The following is an 8340-nucleotide window of genomic DNA, read 5'->3' on the forward strand; positions in this document are numbered from 1 at the left end:
GTCAAACTTTTATTAGCAATTACTAGATGTAAGTAAATACCAAACCTTAATAAAATAATAGAACAAAGTTAATAATAATCCCATGCATATGCGAATGACAAATTGAATTTAAGTTCCATAATTTAATCATCAGAGAGTCCTGAGCTGCTCATGACCGTGAGCTCGGCTAGTATACCAGTTTTACACTCTGCAGAGGTTGTACCCTTTACCCACAAGTCATGTTACCCATCTGCCAAGGGGTCACGAATCCCATACACCTCTACCTAGGAAGCGCGGCAGGGCAACACTACGAGGCCTTTACAAAGTTCCACTAGCTTCCGAAAACCCGCTACAGTTTATAGGAAGCTCCAATGCAGGGTTCTTGCCTGACCGCCATCGCAGCAAAATCAACCAAGGACCTCCCTACACTGACCACTCCCCTACTGCCCTTGCCCCTTTCGGGTAAGGTAGTCTTCCACTAGCTTTCCTAATTAGTCAGCCAAGGGCGTCCCATTAAACCCTTGTGGTGGCACGTGTTTCTCAAGTTAAGCTCTATGTTCCAATTAACATTAATGATCTTAACATGAACATAAATAGAATAACAAAAGAATTGGAACATAGATATGATAAATGATTATCCCAATACCATGTAAAGCAATAGCAAACTACCCAAGTGATTCAGGGGTAAACAAGGTAATGAGATAAACAATCTAGGGTGTCCTATTGGGTCCCATCAAAATTAACCTATGCATGGATAAATGATATTAAAGAACATTATTGGGTAAAAAGTGGTCAAGGGCACAACTTGCCTTCAATGAGCTCCTGCTCAGCTACTTCAACCTGCTGCTCACCAGGATCCTCGGTCACGTGCTCTTCTACTCGCCACAATACAAACAAGCACAATATGCAGGGAAAATTAACATCACACCAAGCATGTGAACAAAATACACAGAAATATTCTACTCAATAAAATAAAATCCTAGGAACAGAAATCATAATTTTTGGAGTTATAGATTTTAAGATATGAATTTTCAAAGGCTTTATGTGTTTAGAATAGGATTAAGTGAGAGATTAAATTTCTTATTGTTTTCATGACAAAATAGAGGCTCTAAGTGGTAGGGAATAATATTACAAAATTTTAGCAACTGGAATGAAGTAATTTGGGGTTCATATGCATTTTCTATGAATTATTGAAGTTCTAGTAATTATCTTCTCATTAAAAATCCATTTTCTATTTTATTTATTCAATTTAAACGATTCCTGGACTGGGCCTCAACTTCTGTGAAGCACAGGGTTCTCGGTGTAAGTTTCCTAAGACACAGGGTATAGTGACCATGGACGGCGGGTTGATACTAAAATAACAGAGGGTTTCTTTTGCATAATACGCTAGCCGAAGGGGTATCTTCTAATCTGAACCGTTCGATGAGACCCCGGCCGCTAGGATTAGACGCGACCACGGCCGAATCGGTATGGCACGACAGGCGTCGGATCAAGATTCTAGGGTTGAGATTTTATGAGGTCTAACACATTCCAAACCGTTCGATTACATCGACGGTCTAGATTACGCCCTAGCGAATCAATACGCGCGGGATGAGCACGTCCGTCCGATAGGATCCGATGGCCAGATCTGCTAGCTAATCACAGTCGTCCATCTACCCATCCACGGTATAGACCTACTCCCCTACCTCTCGCGCCGGAGCGCAGCGGCGCACAGACCAGGGCCGCGAACTCCGGCGAACCACCCAGGTGCAACCCCGCCCTATTACACACCCCGATTACTACTACATGGTCACCTAGTTAAAGCGAAAGGGTTGGTAGGAGACTCACCGGAGATAACGCCCCGACGAGCACTAACCGCGACAGGGGGGCGAATCCGCGGTGGAGAGTACCTCCGGCGAGAAATCTCCAAGCCACCGAGTCCTTACGAGCTTCAAATCCCTCATGAACGCGATCTTCACCCACCAGCGAATCTTCTTGCACAGTTGTTTGACTCCGAGCCCTTGCAGTTTTGAGGAGATGCCGCGGCGGCGATTGTGGTCGACAATGGTGGCGTGAACGGATATGGAGAGGGGGTCGCGGCTCGAGCATCTATAGGCGCAGGGGGATCGACACGGGTCCACCAAAATCCGTCCACCGCGGTCGGGTTCAACGGTCCGCTTGGATCTCGGCGGAAATGGCGCTGATTCTTGCGATTGGTGCGCTTCTGCTGAGCCGATGCGCGCGGACATGGAAGAACGAAGGCCTGACGCGCGGGACCCGCTACACAGCATCACCACGCCACACATAGCGCGCGAGCCGGGTGCTTGACAAGCTGGCCCCACATGTCGGCGCTAATATCCCCAGTCTGGCGCGCGCGAGATGGGAAACGAGGGAGTGGGCCGAAATGGATTTCTGCGGCCCATGTAAGGTTTTATCCTTTTCTCTTTTATTTCCTGTTTTCTTTTTCTCCCTTTTCTTTTCCTTTTAATTTCTAGATTTCAATTTTGAATTCAATTCTAACTGTGAATTTATATTCACTTTAAATGTACAAGTTGAACCCAAACAAGGATATCTAACTATTTTCTTTATAAGTATTTTCTTTATCTTTGTTTAGTGTTTCTTTCTTCTCTTTCTCAAATTCATGGATTTTTCCTTTGAGAATTTTAAATTCAAATTTGGATTTTTAACTTATTACTTTTCTTTTATATTATTTTATGTTGTCAAGGAATGCACATAAAATAAAATCCCAGCATGATGCATAATTTAGTTGAGTGTCTTTTATTGATTATTTATTGGTGTAAGTGAGACGCCCACATGAAATGATAAATAGGGATGACACACATATATGCAAGGGAACATAATTTCTCTTTTTATACTCTTATTACAAAGTGGGTATTACAAATCCTACCCCCCTTAAAAATAATCTCGTCCTCGAGATTTAAGAAGAACGAGGAAAAGATGGGGAAAATCTATGCAAAGCTCTTCTTCTCTTTCCCAAGTTGCTTCATCTTCGCCATGGTGACTCCATTGTACTTTGCACATCTTTATCACCTTATTCCTTGTAACTCGAGTCAATGTATCCAAAATCTTGATCGGGTACTCCGTGTAAGTCAAATCACCTTGAACACTGAGCTCTTCCATCGGTAACTGTTCCTCGGGGACACGAAGACACTTCTTAAGTTGAGATACATGGAACACATTATGCACATCCGATAGACTAACAGGTAACTCGAGTTGGTATGCCATCTCTCCAACTCGCCTAAAGATCAAGAATGGTCCAATATAGCGAGGGGACAATTTGCCCTTGACTTTAAATCTCCTCATTCCACGAAGTGGTGACACCTTGAGGTACACATAATCTCCTTCATCAAATTCCAGTGGTCTTCTTCTATTATCAGCATAGCTCTTTTGCCTGGTTTGAGCCACCCTCAAATTCTCTCGAACTTTACGGACTTGTTCCTCTGCTTCTTGAATCAGTTCAGGCCCAAAGAACTGTCTTTCTCCAGTCTGATCCCAATACAAAGGAGTCCTGCACTTCCTCCCATATAAAGCTTCAAAAGGTGACATCTTCAGACTGGCCTAATAACTATTATTATATGAGAACTCAGCATAAGGTAGACTCTTATCCCAACTTCCTCCATGCTGAAGGGCACAAGATCTCAACATATCTTCCAATACTTGATTGGTCCTTTCAGTCTGTCCATCAGTCTGAGGGTGATAAGCTGTACTGAAATTCAACTTCGTACTCATATTCTCATGAAAGCTTCTCCAGAATCTTGAGGTAAACTGTGAACCTCGATCAGACACGATCTTCGTTGGTACTCCATGTAAACACACAATCCGAGCCATATATAACTCTGCTAGTTGAGAACCTTTATAAGTAGTCTTGACAGGAATGAAGTGAGCCACTTTAGTCAATCTATCCATAATCACCCATATAGCATCATATCCTTTCTGGGTGCGAGGCAATCCAGTAATGAAATCCATACCAATCTCTTCCCACTTCCACTCGGGTATCTTCAGTGGATGCAGTAGTCCAGCTGGCCTCTGGTGTTCAGCCTTAACTCTTTGACATACATCGCACATAGCCACATGTGCAGCCACATCTCTTTTCAATCCATACCACCAATACTTCCGCTTCAAATCCTGATACATCTTAGTACTACCAGGATGAATAGAATAATCCGAGTCATGGGCCTCCTTTAAAATAGTCTCTCGAAGGCTTTCAATATCAGGAACACACATCCTGTCCTTGAACCATACGGTGCCTTGCTCATCTTCCGTGAATTCCGGAACTCGACCTTCAGTAATCAGATCATTAATCTCTTTTATTTTAACATCATCAATTTGACCTTTGCGAATTTCTTGCTCCAAAGTAGGTTCCACATCAATAGTAGCTCTTCAGTATGAGCAACTATCCCCAGGTTAAGTCTCCTGAAATCCTCAACAATCTCATCGGGTAGCTGGGCAACAATAGCTGAATGAACATGCTCCTTTCGACTCAAGGCATCTGCAACCAAATTCGCCCTGCCCGGGTGATAGTGAATCTCCAAATCATAATCCTTAATAAGCTCCAACCAATGGCGTTGCCTAAGGTTGAGATCCTTCTGAGTGAATATATACTTCAAACTCTTATGATCCGTGTATACTTGACACTTGGTTCCCATAATGTAATGTCTCCAAATCTTAAGTGCATGCACAACAGCTGCCAATTCCAAGTCATGAGTGGGGTAGTTCAATTCATGTCTCCGTAACTGACGAGACGCATAGGCAATCACATGTCCTTCTTGCATGAGCACACATCCTAAACCTTGGCCACATGCATCACAATAGATATCAAATCCTTTCTGTAGGTCTGGCATAACCAACACTGGTGGCGACATCAATCTTTTCTTCAATTGATCAAAGCTGTCTTGACACTTCTCGTCCCACTTAAATTCTCTTCCTTTCTCCAAAAGCGAAGTCATAGGTTTAGCAATCTTAGAAAATCCTTCAATAAATCTCCGATAATAGCCAGCAAGTCCCAAGAAACTCCGAATCTCCGTAACTGTAGTGGGTACTCTCCACTCCATTATCTCCTTAACCTTAGCAGGATCCATTGAAATTCCTCCATTAGAAATAATATGACCAAGAAATGGCACCTCGCCAATCCAAAACTCGCACTTGCTGAACTTGGCATATAGCTGGTTATCTCGTAGCTTCTGTAGCACCAATCTCAGATGTTCCTCATGATCGCTATCACTCTGAGAATAAATAAGAATGTCGTCGATGAACACCACGACGAATCTATCCAAGTACTCCATAAACACCTTATTCATCAAGTTCATAAAATAAGTTGGTGCATTGGTTAATCCAAACGACATAATAGTGAACTCATATAATCCATATTGAGTCGAGAATGCTGTCTTGGGAATATCCGATGGTCTAATCCTCATCTGATGGTAACCCGATCGGAGATCAATCTTCGAGAACACTCTAGCACCTCTCATTTTATCAAACAAATCCTCAATACGGGGTAACGGATACTTGTTCTTCATAGTAACATCGTTGAGAGATCTATAATCCACACACATTCTTTGTGATCCATCCTTCTTCTGTACAAACAGAACCGGTGCTCCCCAAGGTGAGGAACTCGGACGAATGTACCCAGCCTCTTGTAACTCAGTTAACTGCTTCTTAAGTTCCTTCAACTCCTCTACGGACATCCTATATGGCCGTTTAGAAATAGGGGCGGTTCCAGGTAGGAGATCAATAACAAACTCAACTTCTCTGTCAGGTGGCATCCCTGGTGACTCCTCTGGAAAGACATCCAGAAAATCTCTAACCACCCAGATGTTGTCACCAACAAACTCCTCAGGTATAAAGAACATTGCACGCATGGACGAGGAGGTTACTGCAATATTAACTTGAAATCTTTCTCCTTTAGTGGTAGTGAGTTCTACGGTACCTCTACCACATGCTATAACGGCCTTTGCCTTTCTTAGCCATGACATACCAAGGATCAGATCTATACTGCTTGCCTCTAATATTATAGCGGTAGCTCCAAATTCTCTACCCATAATGGTCAATGTCAATCTACGTGTCATTTGATTCGCCTCAACAGGCCCTTTAGGTGTAATTACTATCATTGGTTTTCTCATATTTAGCAGTGGTATTTCATTTGTGTTGGCATATCTAGCAGACATAAACGAATGTGTAGCACCAGAATCAAATAAGATGGTTGCAGGAATAGCATTAACGTAAAACATACCAAGTACGATGTCAGCACCATCCGGAGTAGCATCAACGCTGACTTGATTAACCTTGGCAATAGAATATCCCTTGCCAGATCCTGGAGTTTGTTGCCTGTTCTGAACTGGAGTAGTAGCAATCCTCTGTGGGCAGACATTTGCATAGTGTCTAGTCTTCCCACACTTGAAACACGTAGTGCCTGGACTCTGTCCTGAAAACTTCGTCTGGGTGCCAGTAGGGGTAGCCTGTCGAGGAGGTGGAGTCCTCAGAGGTGATTGCTGAACTGGGCGCTGGCCTCCGCCAGTGCGAACTGGTGTACCCTAGGGTGAACTGTAGCGAGGACGAACACTGCTGCTTCCTTGTCCTTGAGATATAGCCTTTCTCTTCAAATCTCCCAGCTGAACACGCTTGTGTTCAATAGCCAGGGCCTTATCAAGTAGCCTCTGAAATGATGGAAATGTGTGTGCCACTAGAGCATACTGCAGTGGTCCATTAAGTCCTTCAATAAAATGCTCCTGCTTCCTCTCATCTTCAGCAACTTCATCAGGGGCATATCTGGATAACTGAATGAACTTGTCGCGATACTCACTAACTGACATGCTTCCTTGCTTCAGCGACAGAAATTCCTTCTTCTTAATCTTCATCAATCCAGCTGGTATATGATAATTCTGGAACTGTGTACTGAACTCTGCCCAAGTGATAGTGTCCGCAGCATCGTGGGCAGCAGTATATGAATCCCACCAGTCAGCAGCAGGGCCCGTCAGACGTCCAGAAGCATATAAAACCTTCTCTCGGTCAGTGCATTGTGCAATATTCAGCATCTTCTCAACGGACTTCAGCCAATCATCTGCATCTAGTGGATCAGGAGAGCTTGCAAATGTAGGTGGCTTATGACTCATGAACTCCCTATGCTTATCTCAGGGTGGAACTGGTGGTGGTGGTGGAGGCAGTGGTACTTGTTGTTGTTGCTGTTGTTGCTGTTGTTGTTGCATTTGCTGTTGCAGCTGCTGTTGCGCCCTCCTTTCCTGGCGTATCTCCTCTCGCTCCTGACGCAACTCCTGGTGTATCTCTTCTCTTTCTTGACGCATCTCCTGACGTTCTTGCTGCATCTGAGCCCGCATATCCGCCATAGTGTCTGCCATTTGCTGCATCATCCTCATCTGAGTAGCAATCAGTGGGTCAACTTCGCCTGGTGGAGGATTCATCTCTGCTGGCTGTGGCTGGGGTTGTCTATATATCCACCGAGTGTGTCGATTAGGAGGTAAATCAATTCCACCACCCCGCCTGGTATTGACCATCTGAGTTAGATACATATGGTAAGAGAATAGTAGACAAGGAAGGTAATTACAAATCATGTTACTTTGGGGATTTATTAGCTAAGCAGATTAATATTTTACCTACTAAAGCTAATTCAATACCTTATGTTGGTACATGCTAAGATGTCCATCTATAATAATTCAATCAATCAAAGAAGCAAATCAGGCATTTAGCATCAGCACAATCAACCAATCATTTTTTCAAAGAAAATAGTTTTAAATTTTGTCTTAGGTTCCCTATCTCTTAAAAAGATCATAGTGGTAGGATTCCAAGGTGTGAAATCCATCTTGTCTTAGAGTAGAAAAGATAAGATTAATCAGAGTAGAGTAGCAAAAGGTGAGACAAGATCAAGATAAGTATAGAAAGAGTCAGAGTGAGATAAGTATAGAATGAATCAGAGTAAGGTAAGTAGGTAAGGGTTATCCATTTCTATCTAGGTTTCGTCCTACAGTCAACATTTCCTCTGATACCACTTCTGTCACACCCGGCTTTAAGGAACAAAGCCAGGTGCATCTCATACATGCGCCAAGAAGACAACATATATAATAACAGAGTGTATAGAGATAAATGTCATAAAACATCAGAGTATTTATTACATAGCGGAAGACTTATTACAAAATAAAAGAATAAACATAAAACGAACTAAGGATCATCGGCGCCAATGTCAACTGAGAAACGCCACCTAGATCAAATCATACTCCTCGCCTTGTGGCTCCTCCTGAACCACCTGCTCTTCTCCTGTGGGGGGGTGTGAGACAGCAAGGGTGAGCTCACACATGATCATCGCTCAACAAGTTGTGGGGAATAATGTGACATGAACTCACCAAAGGTGGG

Source organism: Zea mays, chromosome 1 (assembly GCF_902167145.1).
Source record: "Zea mays cultivar B73 chromosome 1, Zm-B73-REFERENCE-NAM-5.0, whole genome shotgun sequence".
Classification (NCBI taxonomy): domain Eukaryota; kingdom Viridiplantae; phylum Streptophyta; class Magnoliopsida; order Poales; family Poaceae; genus Zea; species Zea mays.